Here is a 20,105-nt window from a genome sequence, read left to right as displayed (position 1 = left end):
GCTCTTGAAGATATAAAAGGAGGCCACGGTTGGAAGAACAGGGAGGAGGCTCTGTTTCGGTGAAGAAGAAGAAGAAGAAAGCCGAGAGAAAGAAATAAAAAAAGAAGAGAGAGGGGAGGAAAGAGAATATTTTGTGATATTTTGGGAATATTGGGAGGTGAAGGCTTTCATTTGAAGATGGGAGGTCGTCCGGAAGCCATGCGCGGCTAAACGTCTAGTCTAGGGCAGGATGAAGCCCTAGCAATGTATCAGGGCATTGTAGTTCTTATTTTTATTATATTTTGGAGCTTGTTTAAATTCTTATTTTCAATAAAATATTTCTTTATGATATTTAAACTTTGAGCATGCTAGTTACTAATCATGTTTGCTAAAGTAGTCTAAGATGATTCATGCCTAGGAAGATGAAGTGTGCTACATCCTAGATTAGCATACTTAGGTAGACACTTCATGCTACACCGAAGATGGATCTTCCTAACACTCTTTATGATTTTATTTGAAAAGGCTTGTGGCCAAATTGCATGCCTCTCCAAAAGACAAAAATTAAGAACACAGTCCTTGATGCAATGCTATGTGGTGGATTCCAAATTCTAGATCTATTTACTCTGATCAATTCCAATTCGCACTCATAGTTTAATTCAGTTAAATCAAATTAGCAAATCCTTCTTTTTGATTTATTTTTAAAGAAAAATAACTTGTCTCCAATCCCTGTGGACCGACACCCGTAATCACTATCCTACAGGATACGTGCTATTGCGTGGTTTACTTTTGAAATTAAAAGAACCGATCAATTTTTGGCGCCGTTGCCAGGGATTGCTATCATAGTTATTTTTCTTATCATTAAAAAAAATATTATTAATTAATTAAAAAAATTTTAAAAAAACATATATATGTCTAAAATAAAATATAAAAAAAATTATTTTCTATTATTGTTACTTTTCTTATCTCTTTTTTCTCGTCTACTAATTTTTTTTAAATTTTCTTTTGATCTTATTTGATCAGGAATCGAAGGAAAAATCTGGGATGATCAAAAAGAGAACTGCTGGAAAAGGAATGCTGTAGAGGTTTGCCAAAAAAAAAAATAAACTGCTGGGGAAATTCCCTTTGGTAACCTCTAAACCTTTCTTATTTAAATTAAGTATTAGCTTGAAATTTTGTGGTGATTGTTTGATTTTAATTTCAGCAAAAGTGTGAATGCATGTTTGATACACATACACAAATTAATCCGCACATAGTAAGGGCAATCACCCCAACAAGATAAGAGCCGGATTTCATCACCGGACTCTTGCCCAACTTAGGTGAACTCAATCTCACATAGTGTCACTTTAATTAAAATCAATTAGACGTTGGCTCCTAGGGACATTCGAGCTCAATAGGATGAAGATCACCGAAAGTTGCACCAATTTCGCTCTGTGGCTTAGTTGATGTCTAGGCAAGCTTTGTCCCTATAAGAGAGACAGTTCATCTGTTCGAGGCAAGTGGGTTTTAAGTGGGACCTTTGCGAACGCATCGTGACCCCTCCACTTATCTGGGAGCTTACCTGGTCAACTTGGTTCATTAGACCGGATTGGAGGCTTAGGTGCCCTCTTCAAACCAGTTAGGAGCTGTCTAGTGATTTTAGGACAAAGACTAGGATTGATATGCTTTTCTCTTTTATTGCATGTTTGATTGATCGAGTACTAGTGTATGCAAGGTAGTCGTTCTAGAGTAAGAAACCTATTACCTTTTGACCCTGAAATAGAATGAACCCTTAGGAACATTCGAGCTAAGATCAAAACATTAGGATCATCCCCACCTCCTAAGATGGCTGAAGAACAACCCAAACCCCTGAGGGAGTACTTTACTCCCACTATTTACACTTCCCCATCTTGCATTCGATTACCTGAGGTAGCAGCTGTACAATATGAAATAAAGTCTAGTGTGATCCAAATGCTCCCATCTTTTTATGGGCTCACCAACGAAGACCCATACAAATATTTAGATGAATTTCTTGAGATTTGCACCACTGTCAAGATTCAGAACTTCACTGATGATGCCCTGAAACTTAGGTTATTCCCCTTCTCCCTTAAAGATAGAGCCAAACAATGGCTGAATTCTTTAGAAGCTAACTCAATTCGTTCTTGGGATCAAATGCAACAAGAATTCTTTAAAAAATACTTTCCTATAGGAAGAACGAACTAGTTTAGACGTGTCATTACAAGCTTCTCCCAAACCGAGGGAGAAGAATTTCATGAAACTTGGGAGAGATTTCGGGACCTAATCCGTAAATGCCCTCATCATCAAATACCTAAGTGGCAGCTAGTGCAATATTTTTATGACGGTTTGACTGAACGAAACCGTCAGATGATCGATGCTGCATGCGGGGGGACTTTCATGCTTCGAAATGAGCATGAAGCATGGCAACTATTTAAAAATCTTAATGAAAACTCCCTCGACCATGCTTCATGTTCTCGTCAAGCACCCCCGAATTTTCAGAAAAAAGGGGCCATTTGTGAAATAAGTCATTCTATGGACCTGTCTAGCAAGGTAGATGCATTGTCCCATAAGATTGACCAACTAATGATAGGAGGACATGTCGTTAGCTCTTCCCAAGCACAAGTGTGTGCTATCTGTTCTAGCCCATCGCATCCTATTCATGAGTGCCCCTCAGCACCCCAATATCCCGAACTCGTGCAAGAACACATCAATGCTGCCCAAACACAGCGCAGACCGGATAATGATCCATTTTCCAATACATATAATCCGGGATGGTGGAATCATCCAAATTTTTCTTGGAGGCAGCAAGCTTCTAATACCTCCCAACCCTGCTCCCAAAATTTTCAAAACCCTCAGAATTTCCATCTCTACCGTCCCTCCACTCAATTTCAGCATCCTCCTCCTCCAACGCAAAGAAATACAGCCTTTGAGGAGAAGGTGTTGACTGCCCTTCAAGGTTTGGAGGCAAACACACAACTATTGGACTCTCACACGCAATCAATTGCTAAGCTAGAATTCCAAATGGGTCAACTAGCTAATGCATTAAACAAGCGAGAGGAAGGTAAGCTTCCAAGTCAACCAATGAGTAATCCTAGGGGACAATACATGGCTCAAGAAACTCAACTAAATCATGAGCAAGCCAATGCTTTGACTACCCTAAGGAGTGGACGTATAATAGATAATAAGGTTGGGGAGGGTAACAATAAGGAAGGAAAAGAAGAAGAGAAGAATATATCACATGAAAACCCAAAACCTTCTTCAACTAGTCCACCATCTGCCACAACCCATATTCCAAAGGCTCCATTTTCTGAAGCACTTAATGCATCCTCCCCCTTTGGCAAGAAGGGAACTTCATTAGAAGAGATGATGGAGGTCTTCAAACAAGTTAAAATCAACCTCCCACTCCTTGATGCTATCAAACAAGTTCACTCCTATGCCAAATTTCTCAAAGACCTTTGCACCCAAAAGCGGAAATCTAGGACACATGTGCCTAAAAAGGTCCTCCTAACTGAGCAGGTAAGTTCCATTCTCCAACACAACACCCCTCCAAAATTCAAAGATCCTGGCGCTCCCACTATTTCCTGTGTCATAGGAGATAACTTCATTGATCGAGCACTTTTAGATCTAGGGGCAAGTGTGAATCTTCTACCCTATTCAGTCTATGAAAAATTTGGGTTGGGTGAATTGAAACCTACCTCGGTATCTTTACAATTGGCTGATCGATCGGTGAAGATGCCAAGGGGGATGATTGAAGATGTTCTTATCAAGGTAGACAAATTCTATTTTCCAGTAGATTTTATCGTCCTTGACATGGAACATGTGCCCAACCTTAAAAAACAAATCCCTGTGATTCTTGGTCGTCCCTTTTTAGCTACAGCCAATGCATGTATCAACTGTAGAACTGGGACAATGGATATATCATTTGGGAACATGAAAATTAAGTTGAATGTGTTTCATGCCGCTGACCAACATGTGAGGGAAGACGGATGTTGCCTAATTGATGAAATGGATGATCTTGTAGAGGAAGCCCTTCCCTATATCTTAGCAGATGACCCCCTAGAGGCATGCTTGGCCCATTTTGACATTGACAACTTTGACTTAGACAAGGCCATAGAAGAAGTTAACATCTTACTCGACAATCAATCTCCCATGAGTTCCCTTCCTTGGAAGATCCGACCTGAACCTCTTCCCCCCATTGCTAGCGCACCACTTTGTCCTTCCATCGATTCTCCACCTAAACTCGAGTTGAAGCCACTTCCGACAACTCTTAAGTATGCCTTTCTAGGACCAGAAGATACCCTCCCTGTAATCATCGCAGCCAACTTATCTACTGTTGCCCAGAGATGGTCACCCAAGAGGGGGGGTGAATTGGGTGTTTTAAAACTTTTGTCTAATTAAAAAATAAAACACACAAATGTATGAGCTAAAGCTAAAATAAAGCTATGAAGACAAACAATCGCAAACACAAGCTTTTATAGTGGTTCGGAGCCTCCACTGCTCCTACATCCACTCCCCAAAGCACCTTTGGGAATTTCCACTATAATCCACGATTACAGTACGGTAGTTTTGCGAGTTCACTACCCAACTCGTTGTTTTACACCGGGCTAACAACAAACCCTATAACCCCCAATTTCACTTAGGCTTGGGACGCCTTTCCCTTGTTCCAAGTCCCTTGACTGGAACAAGCACCACAATGAAAGGTTTTACAAAGGATTGAAAAGCTCTAAATAAGCAAATATGACAATGATAAACAATAAAACCCGGAAGAATTCTTTTGCCGTTGGAAGCGTGGGAAATGATAATTCTTCCGATGTGGATCGCGTAGGCTTGAGTATGAGCTTTGAATCCCGAGCGGAAGAGAGTGGTTGAGCTTGAAATCACTTGGGAAGCTTGAAAGCACTTGATTTCTTCACTTGAATGCACTCACTCCCTTGAACTTCTCTCTCTTGCTTCTCTCTTAAATGATCTAGCTTTGGGTTGGTGAAGAGTTGTTGAGAAGCACTTAAGAGGTCCCTTTTATAGCCCAAAAAGCAAATATAGCCGTTAGAGATAAAGTAAAAGAGATTTGAAATTCAAACCAAACCTGCAAAAGTTGTCAGTCGCGTCCCAGGCGCTCCGGAGACGTCTCCGCTTCAACGCGAGACGTCTCGGCTGTATAAATTTACTTTTTACTTTATTTGGGGTCGACTCGGCACTTTACGGGGACGACTCTGGAATTGTATTGTTTGAATCCTTATTTTTCTGTTTTTCTGAGAGGGTCGTCTCTGTACTTTACGGGGACGTCTCGGCTTGTTTGCACTTTTTGCATGGGGACAACTCCGCTGCCTTGGGGACGACTCCGCTGTTATAACTCCGAAAAACATGTCTTCTGGAATTCTCTGAGAGAGTCGACTCCGCTCTTTCAGGGGACGTCTCCGCTGCCTTATCACCGAAAATGACATCCTCTGGAAAACCCTGAGAGAGCCGACTCCGCTACCTCGGGGACGACTCGGGAAGTCTGCTTTTTACGTGCGGGGACGACTCCGCGTACGGTGGGGACGTCTCGCGCATATCTCTTGAAAACTGCCTTTCTGCCGCCACTGAGAGAGTCGACTCCGCTACTGAGAGAGTCGACTCCGCTATCGCGGAGACGACTCGGCAGGTGCCGGGGACGTCTCCAGACGTGCCAGTTCTTTCTGTTTGTGCCAGAGACGTCTCTGAGACAACCCGGAGACGTCTCGGCTGTCCCTGAACTTTTTCTTTCATCTCAAAAATTCTTCAATAAGTCCTTAAAAAATCATGGGAACTTGCCTAGACATTTCTTAACAATATTCTTAATAAAATACATGAAATCCTCAATTAAATTGTTAAGATAAATGGAATTATACTCTAGTGTTTTGTATTCATCAAAAATCCATGAGGGGGTCAACAATCTCCCCCTTTTTGATGATGACAAAACACTGAGTATATGCAAAATTCGAATTTTAAACATATACACAGTATTTGATCAGATGTACAAGCATAATGTTTTGATTAGAGCTAGATACAGTGTGCATAATTCAAAATAGTCAATTTTCAGTTCTATCATTATGCATAAGATTGATCTTTATAGCTCTTAAGCAATTTTAGCATATCAACTGAATTTGAATTAAGTTAAAATTTGAAAGCTAAGTCCTTTTTGACTCTCCCTTTCTTTTTCAGAAGGGCAATTATCTAAAAGCCAATATTTTTCAATTTTCTAATTCAACTTTGGAGTATGAATTTCGTATTTTGCATTCCAATGTATCCAATATCCATATTGGTTCTACTCTTGGTTCTACTCCCCCTTCTATATATCTACTCCCCCTTTTTGTCATCAACAATGAAGGGGACAAATTATCCTTCTATGAACTACTCAAGGAGATTCAAGTTGTGCTTCCCCTGTCCAAGTTATTTCCATTAAAGAATTTTAGTCATTCATATTACTCCCCCTTTGTTTTGGAATTCATTTCAGACTCCTCTTTTTGTTTAACATAGTTATCACAAGATGTGCTCCCCCTGTGTCATATGCATGGATAAGTTATGTTGAATTTGAATACTTAAGGTATGTTATGAGATTTTTATGGCACATCACAAGAACCACATGCACAGTCACAGAATCACATACATAGTAGCACATACACAAGGTTTCAAAAGAAATTGTATTCATGTATCATTGTAAACCTTTGAAGTCAGTACATAGTTAAAAGAAGAAATCATTACAAGTATTGATTTCTACTATAAAAAGTGTTTCAAAATAGCCTAGGGTATACAAAAAGAAGATCCCTAGATGTCTACAAAAAGTCCCTTATCGGCGACGTTGCTCATAAGCCCTACAAGCTGCATCTATAAATGCATTGATTGAATCCATTAGGGTCTTGAACTGATCTCCCTGTGACTTATGGAAGGCTGCCACGAGTGCTTCAAATTCTATGGTTGCCATTTCAATTCTTCCTCTAAGTTGGGCAACCAAGGTGCCCACATTTCCTCCTGGGCTTGTCAACTCTTTAAGACTCTTTGAAATGGTCTTCAAGCTGTCCTTTAGCTCAATTGATCTGATTGTTTGGGTGGCACCCACACCAACTATTTCTTGCGTTGTAGCTTCAATTTGAGCTCTAATTTCCTTCAGCTCTTGTAGAAGCCCTTCATGTGAAGCTCTGATGGGGGCCAACTCAGTAGAGATCATGGATCTCATTTCCTCCCTCATCTGGTGGCAAATGACAGATGCTAAGGTACGCATCTGGTCTTCTGATAGGAAGGAGGGCCCACTGACTGGAGGAGGTGGTGGCATGGATGTGGAAGGTCCAGCTGAGCTGGAAGGTATATCAGGGAAATCCATGTGGCTGGGTGGAGGAGAGTGGTGGTCAGACTCCTGATGTGGGATCTCAGGCTCTAGGGTTTGAGCTTTTCTTTTTGGTACCTTGACCCAAGACCCATCTACCTTTTGAAACTCCATTCTTCGCATTATGCCCTCATTATAGTAGTCGGTGTTTCTCAAGGGTTTTGCAGGTTCATTTTCGGGAATGTGAACCTTAAAGTGTTTAAATACTAGGGTAAATATCATGCCATAGGGTATACTAAACCTAGAATACCTATGACATAGAGCAATGTAGTTTAACATGAGTCTAGGGAGGTTTAGAGGAATCCCTAGTAGGATATGGTGCATGATAACTAAATCTCGCTCCGAAACAAAATCGAAGCGACCGGTTTTAGGAAACAAGACCCGGTTGACAATACTTAAAAGTAATCTCATCTCGGCATTTAGGTCTTGTGAGTTCACTACATCAAGAGGGCCGCAGTCCTCTCGTCTTAAAAGTAAGTTTAGGGCTATTTCCCTTTGGGGATGTGAGGTTGGAGCCTCACCGTCCTTAGGGATTTGCAAAACAGTGGATAAGATGTCCTCATTAATTTCTACTAATGTCCCCCGGACATATGCAGTGTACCCTAAGTCCCCTAAAGCCATATTACTAAACATTTCTCTAACAAGGCCGGGGTAGGTCGAGGTATTGAGGGTACAAAGGTGCTCCCACCCTTGGGCTCGGAGTCTCTCTCCAATAGAGAACCCCTCATTATCTAGAAAATAAAAATCTATGTACCTCCCGGTTGTCACTGTGCGATTTGCACAGGAAATGGTTGTGGTCGGCGGAGCAACCGGAGGAGACGGCGCGGAAGGTTCTTCCCTCCGTTCCTCACCGTCGGCCGCTGCCCTAGGACGCCTCCCACCAGTCCTCCTAGCTCTTTTGGGTGCCATTGAATGGAAATCCTAGGGAAATGAGGAGAAAGAGGCTAGGGTTTGTGTTGGAGAAAAATGGAGGCTAGGGTTTTTGTTTTTGTCGGGGATGAAAGGGAAAGCTCGGGTCGGCTCGAGCTGTTTCGACCTATTTTAAAAATCCTCGTTCGGTCCCTGAGACGTCTCCGCGACTAAGGCGAGACGTCTCGCCTGGGGGGACGTCTCTGCGATTTGCCAGAGACGTCTCCGGCACTGAAAAATTTCAGACTGAATTCTATCTTTTCCCAATTTTTTTATTTAATCACCCTAATCAACATGATTTCTTTTGATAAACACAGAGTGAATTTGTTTGTGATCCTCCCCCTTAATAATACATCCTATAATAATTTGATAATGATTTTTGAATTATTAATATTGAAATGAGAAATGTTTGACCAAATTTCGAATACCTATGAAATAGGCTCTGAAAATATCTCCATGAAGAGTCCAAGGGAGGGTAACCATCCTCCGGAAAGTCAAACAGTTCGTCATTTAGCTTAGATGAATTCATGCTTTCACTTATGTTTACCTTGAGGTGGATTACTAGTTTGAGTAGCAAAGCAATGCAATACAAGTTCAATTTATTTGCTAGGATCATACAAGCTCAAAGCATTCCTTAAGAAGTTGAATCTATCTTTACAAAGGGGCTTTGTAAAGATATCGGCCAATTGATTTTCAGTACATACATATTCAATCATCACATCATTTTTCAGCACATGATCCCTAATAAAATGATGCCTAATCTCTATATGCTTTGACTTAGAGTGTTGGACAGGATTTTTTGTTAAATTAATTGCACTTGTATTATCACATTTAATTGGTATATTATCCATTTTGATACCGAAGTCTTCAAGTTGTTGCTTAATCCAAAGAACTTGGGCACAACAGCTTCCAGCTGCAATGTACTCAGCCTCAGCTGTGGACAAGGCAACTGAATTTTGTTTCTTGCTAAACCAGGAAACCAAATTAGCACCTAAGAATTGACATGTGCCACTTGTGCTTTTTCTGTCGAGTTTGCACCCGGCAAAATCAGCATCGGAATAAGCAATTAAATTTATGTCAGATTGTTTAGAATACCATAAGCCTACATTAGATGTCCCTACCAGATATCTAAAAATTCTTTTAACAGCTTGCAAGTGTGATTCCTTAGGACATGCTTGGTATCTAGCACACATACAAACACTGAATAATATATCTGGTGTACTAGCAGTAAGGTAAAGTAATGAGCCTATCATACCTCTGTACAATTTGCAGTCTATATTTTTACCTTTTTCATCTTTGTCAAGCTTGCAACTTGAGCCCATGGGTGTGCTGATTTCCTTTGCATCCTTCATCTTGAATTTTTCCAACATTTCCTTGATGTATTTGGACTGACTGATGAAGATGCCTTCCTCTGATTGTTTTATTTGTAGCCCAAGGAAGAAGTTGAGTTCACCCATCATGCTCATTTCAAATTCTCCCTGCATAAGCTTGGCAAACTCTTGACAAAGACTATCGTTAGTAGCACCAAAAATTATATCGTCCACATAAATTTGCACAAGCAATAAGTCATTTCCTTTTCTTTTAATGAAGAGGGTTTTGTCTACATTTCCTCTCTTAAATTTATTTTCAATTAGAAAATTACTTAATCTTTCATACCATGCCCTAGGAGCTTGCTTAAGTCCATACAATGCTTTATGCAATTTATAAACGTAATCTGGATGTAAGTGGTTTTCAAAGCCTAGAGGTTGTCCTACATAAACTTCCTCCATTATATAACCATTTAAAAATGCACTTTTTACATCCATTTGATAGAGTTTAAAATCCATGAAGCATGCATATGCCAAAAGTAGTCTAATAGCTTCTAATCTAGCGACAGGAGCAAAAGTTTCATCAAAGTCTATTCCTTCCTCCTGATTATAACCTTTGGCAACTAGTCTAGCTTTGTTTCTTATGACTATTCCATCTTCATCTAGTTTATTTCTATACACCCACTTGGTGCCTATAATTGTAACATTAGGGGGTCTTTTCATTAGAGTCCAAACTTCATTTCTTTCAAATTGGTTTAATTCCTCTTGCATAGCATTCATCCAATTATCATCTTTTTCGGCTTCTTCTAGTGATTTAGGTTCTATTTGTGAAACGAAAGCAAGATAATTACTGGTATTTCTTAAAGAGGATCTTGTCCTTACCCCTTGCGAAGGATCACCAAGGATTAGATCCCTTGAATGACCATGTGCATACCTCCATTCCTTAGGAAGATCTTGATTTCTTGATGGAGGTTGATCTTCTTCATCTTGCTGAATTGTATCTTCTTTGATCTCATCCTCATGTTGTTTGTCTTGTATGGAGAATTCCTTCATTCGGTCTTCAAGTATACCTGCATCACCATCTTCTTCTTTTCTAGAAAAATCTCCGTTAGCTTCATCAAAAACAACATGAATGGATTCTTCAACAACAAGAGTTCTCTTGTTGAAGACCCTGTATGCTCTACTAGATGAGGAATAACCTAAGAAGATCCCCTCATCTGATTTAGCACTAAATTTGCTTAGATTGTCCTTTCCATTATTTAAAATAAAGCATCGACAACCGAAAATATGAAAATAGCTTATATTTGGTTTCTTACCTTTTATTAACTCATAAGGTGTTTTCTTCAAGATGGATCTAACTAATGCACGGTTTAAAATGTAACATGCAGTATTTATTGCTTCAGCCCAAAAATATTTTGGTAGATCCGATTCGCACAACATGGTACGAGCCATATCTGCTAGTGTGCGATTCTTCCTTTCTACCACCCCATTTTGTTGGGGTGTCCTAGGTGCCGAGAAATTGTGATTGATACCATTTTCGTCACAAAACTTTTCAAAGTGCTGATTTTCAAACTCGGTACCATGATCACTCCTAATTGCTTTTAGTTTAAGATTGAGTTCATTCGAAACTCTATTATGAAACTTGATAAAAGCAGGAAAGGACTCATCTTTATGTGCAAGAAATGAAACCCATGTAAAACGTGAAAAATCATCAACAATTACAAGACCAAATTTCTTACCCCCTAGACTAGCAGTTCTAGTGGGTCCAAACAAATCCATGTGGATTAGTTCTAAGGGTTTTGTTGTTGAGACTATGTTTTTAGACTTGAAAGAGCTTCTCGTTTGTTTCCCTAATTGACATGCAGCACAAATTTTGTTCTTTTCAAAATCTATCTTTGGTAGTCCTTTGACTAGATCTTTTGTAATCAATTTAGAAATTAAATCCATGCTAGCATGTCCTAACCTACGATGCCATAACCAACTAGTCTCATTGACTTTGGGACTCATGGCTACAAGACATTGGCCATCCTTCATGGTGAGATCATCAAGATCAACCATGTAAACATTTCCATGCCTATGTCCTGTGAGTATGATCTCATTGTCAATTGGACTACTAATTATGCATAGTGATGATTCAAATGACACTTTAAATCCCTTGTCACAAAATTGACTTATACTTAATAGATTATGTTTTAGTCCATTAACTAACAATACATTGTCAATAAAAGAGGAGGGTGAAATGGAGATTTTACCAACACCAATGATTTGACCTTTAGCATTGTCTCCAAATGTGACTACTCCTCCTTCTTTTGATTTCAAAGTGACGAAGAGACTCTTGTCACCGGTCATATGCCTTGAGCAACCACTATCAAGATACCACATTCTCCTTTTATTCCCGGCTGCAAGGCATACCTGCAAAATGATCATGTGAAGCTCTTAGGTACCCAAGTTTTCTTGGGTCCTTTGTGGTTAGTATAGTTGGTTCCCTTAGGCACCCATACTTTAGTTATGTTTTTAGCTTTCACAAATGTACTCTTGTTAGTTTGGATCTTTCTTTGAATACAAGAGTAGGCTTTATGTCCATTCTTTCCGCAATGAAAGCATGTAGGTTTTTCAGTTTTTACATCTTTTGCTTTTACAAAGAAATTCTTTAGATACTTTTGTTGTTTGTTAGTTTTATATCCTAATCCGGCTTTATTAAAAACAGCTCTTTGATTTGAAAGAATAAGATTTAATTTTTCAGAGCTTTGTGTGAATTTTTCAATAATTGGTTTATATTTATGTACCTCATTCTTAAGATTTAAATTTTCTTTAACTAGTTCTTCCTTATCCTTTTTAAGGGATTCAACATTTTGTGCAAGTGAAGTATTATTATCGAGTAGAGATTTTACTTTTAGATTTAATTCCTTAATTAGTGTTTTTCCCGTTTTATTTTCAATGCTAAGTTTTAAGTTTCTATTTTCTAGGTCAATGGTGTTAATATTTTTAACGCTCTCCTTCTCAATCAATAGGTTTTCAATATCTTCTTTCAGTTTTTGATTGGAGGCTTTTAACTCTTTATTCTTTGCTCCTAACATACTACAATCACCCATAAGTTCTTGAAAAGCTTCATACAATTCTTCTAAAGTAAAATTTATAGTTGAGTTTTGACATACCTCGTCGTCTTCGAATGCCATGAAGCACAAATTGGCGGTCTCTTCCTTCTCTTCCTCGGAGGATGATGTGTCACTATCATCCCATGTTGCCTTCAATGCCTTCTTCTTTTTCTTTCCAAAAAACTTCTTTTGTTGAGGGCATTCGGAACGAATGTGTCCCGGTCTCTTGCAATCGTAGCATATGATTGGGTCTCTTTCTTTTTCTTTTTCTTTTTCCCAATCATTTCTCCCTCCAAACTTTTTCTTTGGAAAGGGTTTCTTTTTCCTCATGAATTTTTTAAACTTCCTAACTATCAAACCCAAGTCCTCGTCCTCACTTTCTTCCTCACTCTCACTACTTTCTTCTTCACACATACTCGAAGTAGCCTTGAGTGCAATTGTCTTCTTCTTTGGCAAATCATCTTCATGTTGCTTCATCGTGAGCTCATGCGTCATCAATGAGCCCAAAAGTTGTTCTAGCCCCAAGGTGTTGAGGTCTTTGGCTTCTACGATTGCCGTGACCTTTGCTTCCCATGCTTTCGGCAAAGACCTGAGAATTTTACTTACAAGTTCCGGATTAGTATAAGATTTACCCAAACTCTTTAGACCATTAATTATATCGGTAAAGCGTGTAAACATGCATGTGATGGTTTCATTGGGTTCCATCTTAAACAACTCATATTTGTGAACTAGAATGTTCACTTTGGACTCTTTGACTTGATTTGTACCCTCGTGGGTAACTTCAAGCCTATCCCATATTTTCTTAGCGGAACTACATGTGGAGACTCTATTAAACTCATTTACATCTAGAGCACAAAATAATGAGTTCATGGCTCTTGAATTGAGTTGAGCCATCCTATCATCATTCTCATCCCAATCCTCCTCAGGTTTGGGAACTTGAATGCCATTAACCATGTGTGATGGTTCTTGTGGTCCCTTGACTATAACCCTCCACAAGGCATAGTCTTGTGCTTGAATGAAGATTCTCATTCTAGTCTTCCAATAGGTATAATTTGTCCCATTGAAGAGTGGAGGTCTATTGGTTGCTTGCCCCTCAGCAGGAACATTGTTAAAGGGTGTTGCCATCTAGATCTTTGGCTAAGACGGTTAGGTCTTTCAAGAAATACACAGAGCACCCGCTCTGATACCACTTGTTGCCCAGAGATGGTCACCCAAGAGGGGGGGTGAATTGGGTGTTTTAAAACTTTTGTCTAATTAAAAAATAAAACACACAAATGTATGAGCTAAAGCTAAAATACAGCTATGAAGACAAACAATCGCAAACACAAGCTTTATAGTGGTTCGGAGCCTCCACTGCTCCTACATCCACTCCCCAAAGCACCTTTGGGAATTTCCACTATAATCCACGATACAGTACGGTAGTTTTGCGAGTTCACTACCCAACTCGTTGTTTTACACCGGGCTAACAACAAACCCTATAACCCCCAATTTCACTTAGGCTTGGGACGCCTTTCCCTTGTTCCAAGTCCCTTGACTGGAACAAGCACCACAATGAAAGGTTTTACAAAGGATTGAAAAGCTCTAAATAAGCAAATATGACAATGATAAACAATAGAACCCGGAAGAATCCTTTTGCCGTTGGAAGCGTGGGAAATGATGATTCTTCCGATGTGGATCGCGTAGGCTTGAGTATGAGCTTTGAATCCCGAGCGGAAGAGAGTGGTTGAGCTTGAAATCACTTGGAAAGCTTGAAAGCACTTGATTTCTTCACTTGAATGCACTCACTCCCTTGAACTTCTCTCTCTTGCTTCTCTCTTAAATGATCTAGCTTTGGGTTGGTGAAGAGTTGTTGAGAAGCACTTAAGAGGTCCCTTTTATAGCCCAAAAAGCAAATATAGCCGTTAGAGATAAAGTAAAAGAGATTTGAAATTCAAACCAAACCTGCAAAAGTTGTCAGTCGCGTCCCAGGCGCTCCGGAGACGTCTCCGCTTCAACGCGAGATGTCTCGGCTGTATAAATTTACTTTTTACTTTGTTTGGGGTCGACTCGGCACTTTACGGGGACGACTCTGGAATTGTATCGTTTGAATCCTTGTTTTTCTGTTTTTCTGAGAGGGTCGTCTCTGTACTTTACGGGGACGTCTCGGCTTGTTTGCACTTTTTGTATGGGGACGACTCCGCTGCCTTGGGGACGACTCCGCTGTTATAACTCCGAAAAACATGTCTTCTGGAATTCTCTGAGAGAGTCGACTCCGCTCTTTCAGGGGACGTCTCCGCTGCCTTATCACCGAAAATGACATCCTCTGGAAAACCCTGAGAGAGCCGACTCCGCTACCTCGGGGACAACTCGGAAAGTCTGCTTTTTACGTGCGGGGACGACTCCGCGTACGGTGAGGACGTCTCGCGCATATCTCTTGAAAACTGCCTTTCTGCCGCCACTGAGAGAGTCGACTCCGCTACTGAGAGAGTCGACTCCGCTATCGCGGGGACGACTCGGCAGGTGCCGGGGACGTCTCCAGACGTGCCAGTTCTTCCTGTTTGTGCCAGAGACGTCTCTAAGACAACCCGGAGACGTCTCGGCTGTCCCTAAACTTTTTCTTTCATCTCAAAAATTCTTCAATAAGTCCTTAAAAAATCATGGGAACTTGCCTAGACATTTCTTAACAATATTCTTAATAAAATACATGAAATCCTCAATTAAATTGTTAAGATAAATGGAATTATACTCTAGTGTTTTGTATTCATCAAAAATCCATTAGGGGGTCAACATCTACTGAACAGGAGGGTAAACTTTTAAGGGTGCTAGAAGAGAATAAACATGCCATAGGATGGTCTGTAGCCGATTTGAAAGGGGTTGACCCCTCTGTTTGTATGCATCGAATTCATCTCGAAGATGATGCAAAGCCCACCCGAGAAATGCAAAGAAGACTCAATCCTAACATGAAGGAGGTAGTCAAGAAAGAAGTGGTGAAGTTATTAGATGCCGGAATCATTTATCCAATTTCTGATAGTAAGTGGGTGAGTCCGACACAAGTAGTACCCAAGAAATCAGGTATCACTGTGGTTGAAAATACGGAAGGAGAATTGATACAAACACGCACAACCACGGGTTGGCGTGTGTGTATTGACTACAGAAAACTTAATTCAATGACTAGGAAGGACCATTTCCCTCTACCTTTCATAGATCAAATTTTGGAACGGTTGGCTGGTCAAGGTTTCTACTGTTTCTTAGATGGTTATTCTGGATATAATCAAGTACCTGTCTACCCAGACGATCAAGAGAAAACCACCTTTACTTGCCCATTCAGGACATTTGCATATAGGAGGATGCCTTTTGGACTATGCAATGCACCCGCAACCTTTCAATGATGCATGATGGCCATTTTTTCAGATATGGTGGAAAACTTTCTAGAGGTGTTCATTGATGATTTCTCAGTTTTTGGCCTATTTTTTGATGATTGTCTGAACAATTTGACCTTAGTTTTGAAAAAATGTAAGGAGACCAATCTAGTATTAAGTTGGAAAAAGAGCCATTTCATGGTTCAAGAAGGCATAGTTTTAGGACACGTCGTGTCCAAGAGGGACATTGAAGTAGATAAAGCCAAAGTCGATCTTATTTCCAATCTCCCTCCACCCAAAACTGTGAAACAAATCCGATCATTCCTTGGCCATGCTGGTTTCTACCGTCGCTTCATTCAGGATTTCAGCAAGATTTTCAAACCCTTGTGCAATCTTCTTGCCAAGGACACTCCCTTTGTCTTTGATGTAGCATGCAAAGAAGCATTTGAAAATCTTCGCTCGAAATTGACCACTGCACCTATCATACGGCCTCCTAATTGGACCCTTCCATTTGAATTAATGTGTGACACATCCGACTATGCAATTGGGGCAGTTTTAGGGCAACGGCTAGATAAAGTACCTCATGTCATCTATTACGCTAGTAAAGCACTCTCAGATGCACAATTGAACTACACCACCACTGAGAAAGAGTTACTAGCTGTAGTATTTGCGCTAGACAAATTTCGATCTTACCTTTTAGGATCCAAGGTTACCGTATTCACTGATAATGCTGCCCTTCGACACCTTCTTGCAAAGAAGGACACCAAACCCCATCTGATTCGATGGATTCTTTTACTACAAGAATTTGACCTAGAAATTCGTGAGAAGAAAGAAACTGCAAATGTCGTAGCATACCACTTATCTAGGATTCTTCTTGAGCCCTCTAAGAATACCTCACCTTTACATGATGCTTTCCCAGATGAACAATTATTTGGGGTACAAGGAATGAAAACGCCATGGTTTGCAAACATAGTAAATTACCTGGCCATAGGACGAATTCCTGATGATTGGTCAACTCAAGACAAGAACCGATTCTTTTCACAAGTGAAATTCTATTATTGGGATGATCCCGATCTATTCAAGTATTGTCCCGATCAAGTAATCCGTCGATGTGTCCCCGAATGTGAATTTCAAAGTATTCTTTCATTCTGCCATTCACAAGCTTGTGGGGGACATTTTTTGGGGGTAGAAAAACTGCAGCAAAAGTTTTACAGAGTGGATTTTATTGGCCCACTCTTTTCAAAGATGCCCATAACTTTTGCCAAACTTGTGAATGGTGCCAACGGATGGGTACCATCTCCCGTAGAGATATGATGCCTCTCAATCCTATTTTAATTGTAGAAATATTTGATGTCTGGGGTATTGACTTTATGGGCCCTTTCCCACCATCCTTTGGTTTCGAATATATTCTTGTAGGGGTTGATTATGTTTCAAAATGGGTAGAAGCTATCGCCACTAAAACTAATGACCACAAGGTTGTGATTAAATTTTTACATGAAAACATCTTTTGTCGTTTTGGCACACCCCGAGTCATCATCAGTGATGGGGGATCTCATTTTTGCAACCGGTCTTTCGAGGCTTTGGCTCACAAATATAACATCACCCACAAAGTTGCTACCCCATATCATCCCCAAACGAGTGGACAAGTCGAGGTGTCCAATAGAGAGTTAAAACACATCTTAGAGAAAACGGTACGTTCCGATAGGAAAGATTGGTCTCAAAGGATAAATAATGCACTCTGGGCCTATCGTACTGCCTACAAAACTCCTATTGGCATGTCTCCCTACTGATTAGTTTTTGGAAAAGCTTGTCACTTACCGGTAGAACTTGAACATAGAGCTTTCTGGGCTATCAAAAAGTTTAACTTAGATATGGCAGTAGCTGGTCCTCACCGAAAACTCCAACTAAGTGAACTTGAAGAATTGCGCAATGAGGCTTATGAAAATGCTAAAATTTATAAAGCAAGGACTAAGGCTTTTCATGATAAAAATATTAACCGTAAGTCCTTCGAACCTGGTCAAAAGGTTTGGCTGTTCAATTCAAAGTTGCGACTCTTCCCGGGTAAACTTCGCTTTAGGTGGGATGGACCATTCGTAGTGAAAAAGGTTTTTCCTTATGGTGCAGTAGAGATCCAACACCTCAATGGTGGACATATTTTAAAAGTCAATGGTCAAAGGTTAAAACCTTATGTGGACTGTGTTACCGATGGGCAATTGATCGAATCCCTTAATTTGACGAACCCTATTTATCAAAATAATTAAGGATACACCGTGTCTGGCTGAAGACAATAAACTTAGCGCTTGTTGGGAGGCAACCCAATTCTCTTAGATTTCTTTAACATTGAGGATAATGTTAGGTTTAGGTTTGGGGGTATTTTTAAGTATTTTTTTCATTTTTTGTTTTGTTTGCATCTCTTGCATTCGTTTTCACTTCATAATGTCAGGTTTATCAAAAGAAATAAAAAAAATAAAAAAATAAAAAAATCTTTTTTAAAAAAATGTGTTCATTTTCATTTTTTATAAAATAATAATAAAAAAAATTAAAAAAAAAGTTTTTGTTTTTTAAAAAAAAACAACCTCATTTCTATACATTAATGCGAGAATGCTAAACACACAAGGTATATAAAATCTAAAAAGCCCAATGACTAGTCGGAAGTAATACAAATTTAAGTTCTTTTCATTAAGTCTCTCTTAGGGAGTTGTAAGCTAATTAATACTTCAGAATTTCACTACACACTGGCCGACACTTTTAAGGTCTAGGCTCGATATTATATTGATAGTATAGTAGCAGCCTTGGACCCTGATGAATCATACTTATCTAATCCAAAAAAAAAAAATTATCAATAATAATGGATTTAGTCAGGAACATCGAAAAGGGCTACCTATTGTCAAAGGTCAAGTGGGCTTGTGATGAGAACTCCGAGCATAAGTCCGTAGGGAGTCTTGATGCCCGACACCTTATGCCACCTGGTGTGAGAGTTGTCAACTGATTGCTCGTTATACGGAAAAATCACCACAAGAGTAAAAGTGCACAATATATATATATAAAAAGGAACAAAAAAAAACTCTATATTGACCTTGAAAAAGACAATAGTGTGAAAGCCGTCGTTGTAAAAATTCGAGTAAACTGGAATATTACAGATAAAGCCCGTGAGGTACTAAAGTAAATATCCACAACTCTCGAAATCCTGCAGATAAAATGATTTTGAATCATTAAACAGGTCCTTTCGACCAATCCTTGGAAACTACTAGTCTTTGCAATATTTTGTTGATCCGAACCCTTAGCTTGTGTACGGTCCAGATTTCACCGAGCACTCCAGTATAAATAAGTCTTACAACTTCCTGACGGAAACTTAATGACTTCAACTTGAATTGCATCTTGACCTAGGATTTGGGCTGACTTAGTAAATAAAACCATGTGTGCTTTGAAATTCTTATCATTTTTGTATCTTAAATTAGATTTTAATAATAAAAAAAAAGAGTCTTTGAAATTCTTTACTAGTATGCATTTGGAATTTGATTTTCACTTCATAGATCGATCGATAAAAAATAATAATAATAATAATAAAAAGAATAAAAATAATAAAAAAAATAATCATAACAATAAATGATTTATTTTAATATTGAAGTTTGTGGGTATCTTCACTGGAAACCCTCACGAGACTATAACTCGTCCACTAGGGTAACCTAGGGGTTTAAAGCCTTGTTGCATATGGTAAATGCAATCGCGATGCCTGCGAAAGTGAGTTAGAGTTTCTTCTTTTCTAATTTTATTTTGCTCGAGGACTAGCAAAATGTAGGTTTAGGGGTGTGATAAGTGCTAAATAATGTACAAATTTATCTATTTTACATAGCACTTATTATTATTGTTATGCACATATTTTAAATATTAACAGAAGAAAATGTGTTTCCCCTCTCATTTCATTTTAATAAATTATTAGAGGTAATTCAAGTTTGGTTTAATTTTCTATATTGATTTAGTCTAATGTGTGTGCAGGTCGAGTCACCCCATTCACAAACTAGTCCCAATCTGTTTCATGTGTGGACTACTTTCTCCCACATGTGCATGAAGCTATTCATTCCTTTGTCCATGTCATATTTCCCCGTGTGCATCAAGCTTCCCAACCTAGCAAAATAGAGGCCTC

General features: G+C 39.4%; 1 non-coding gene across 1 annotated transcript; it reads right to left on the bottom strand.

Moving 5' to 3' along the window:
- Positions 1–2,176: 2,176 nt before the first annotated feature.
- Positions 2,177–2,282, bottom strand: LOC149753292 (small nucleolar RNA R71). The gene has a single exon (XR_016395801.1). It is a non-coding gene; the product is annotated as a small nucleolar RNA R71 (small nucleolar RNA).
- Positions 2,283–20,105: the final 17,823 nt, after the last annotated feature.

The sequence above is a fragment of the Phoenix dactylifera genome, chromosome 6, assembly GCF_051530095.1.
Source record: "Phoenix dactylifera cultivar Ajwa chromosome 6, Ajwa_hap1_PhDact_Kaust_v1.1, whole genome shotgun sequence".
In the NCBI taxonomy this organism is placed as follows: domain Eukaryota; kingdom Viridiplantae; phylum Streptophyta; class Magnoliopsida; order Arecales; family Arecaceae; genus Phoenix; species Phoenix dactylifera.
This window is presented reverse-complemented; position numbering and strand designations above follow the sequence as displayed.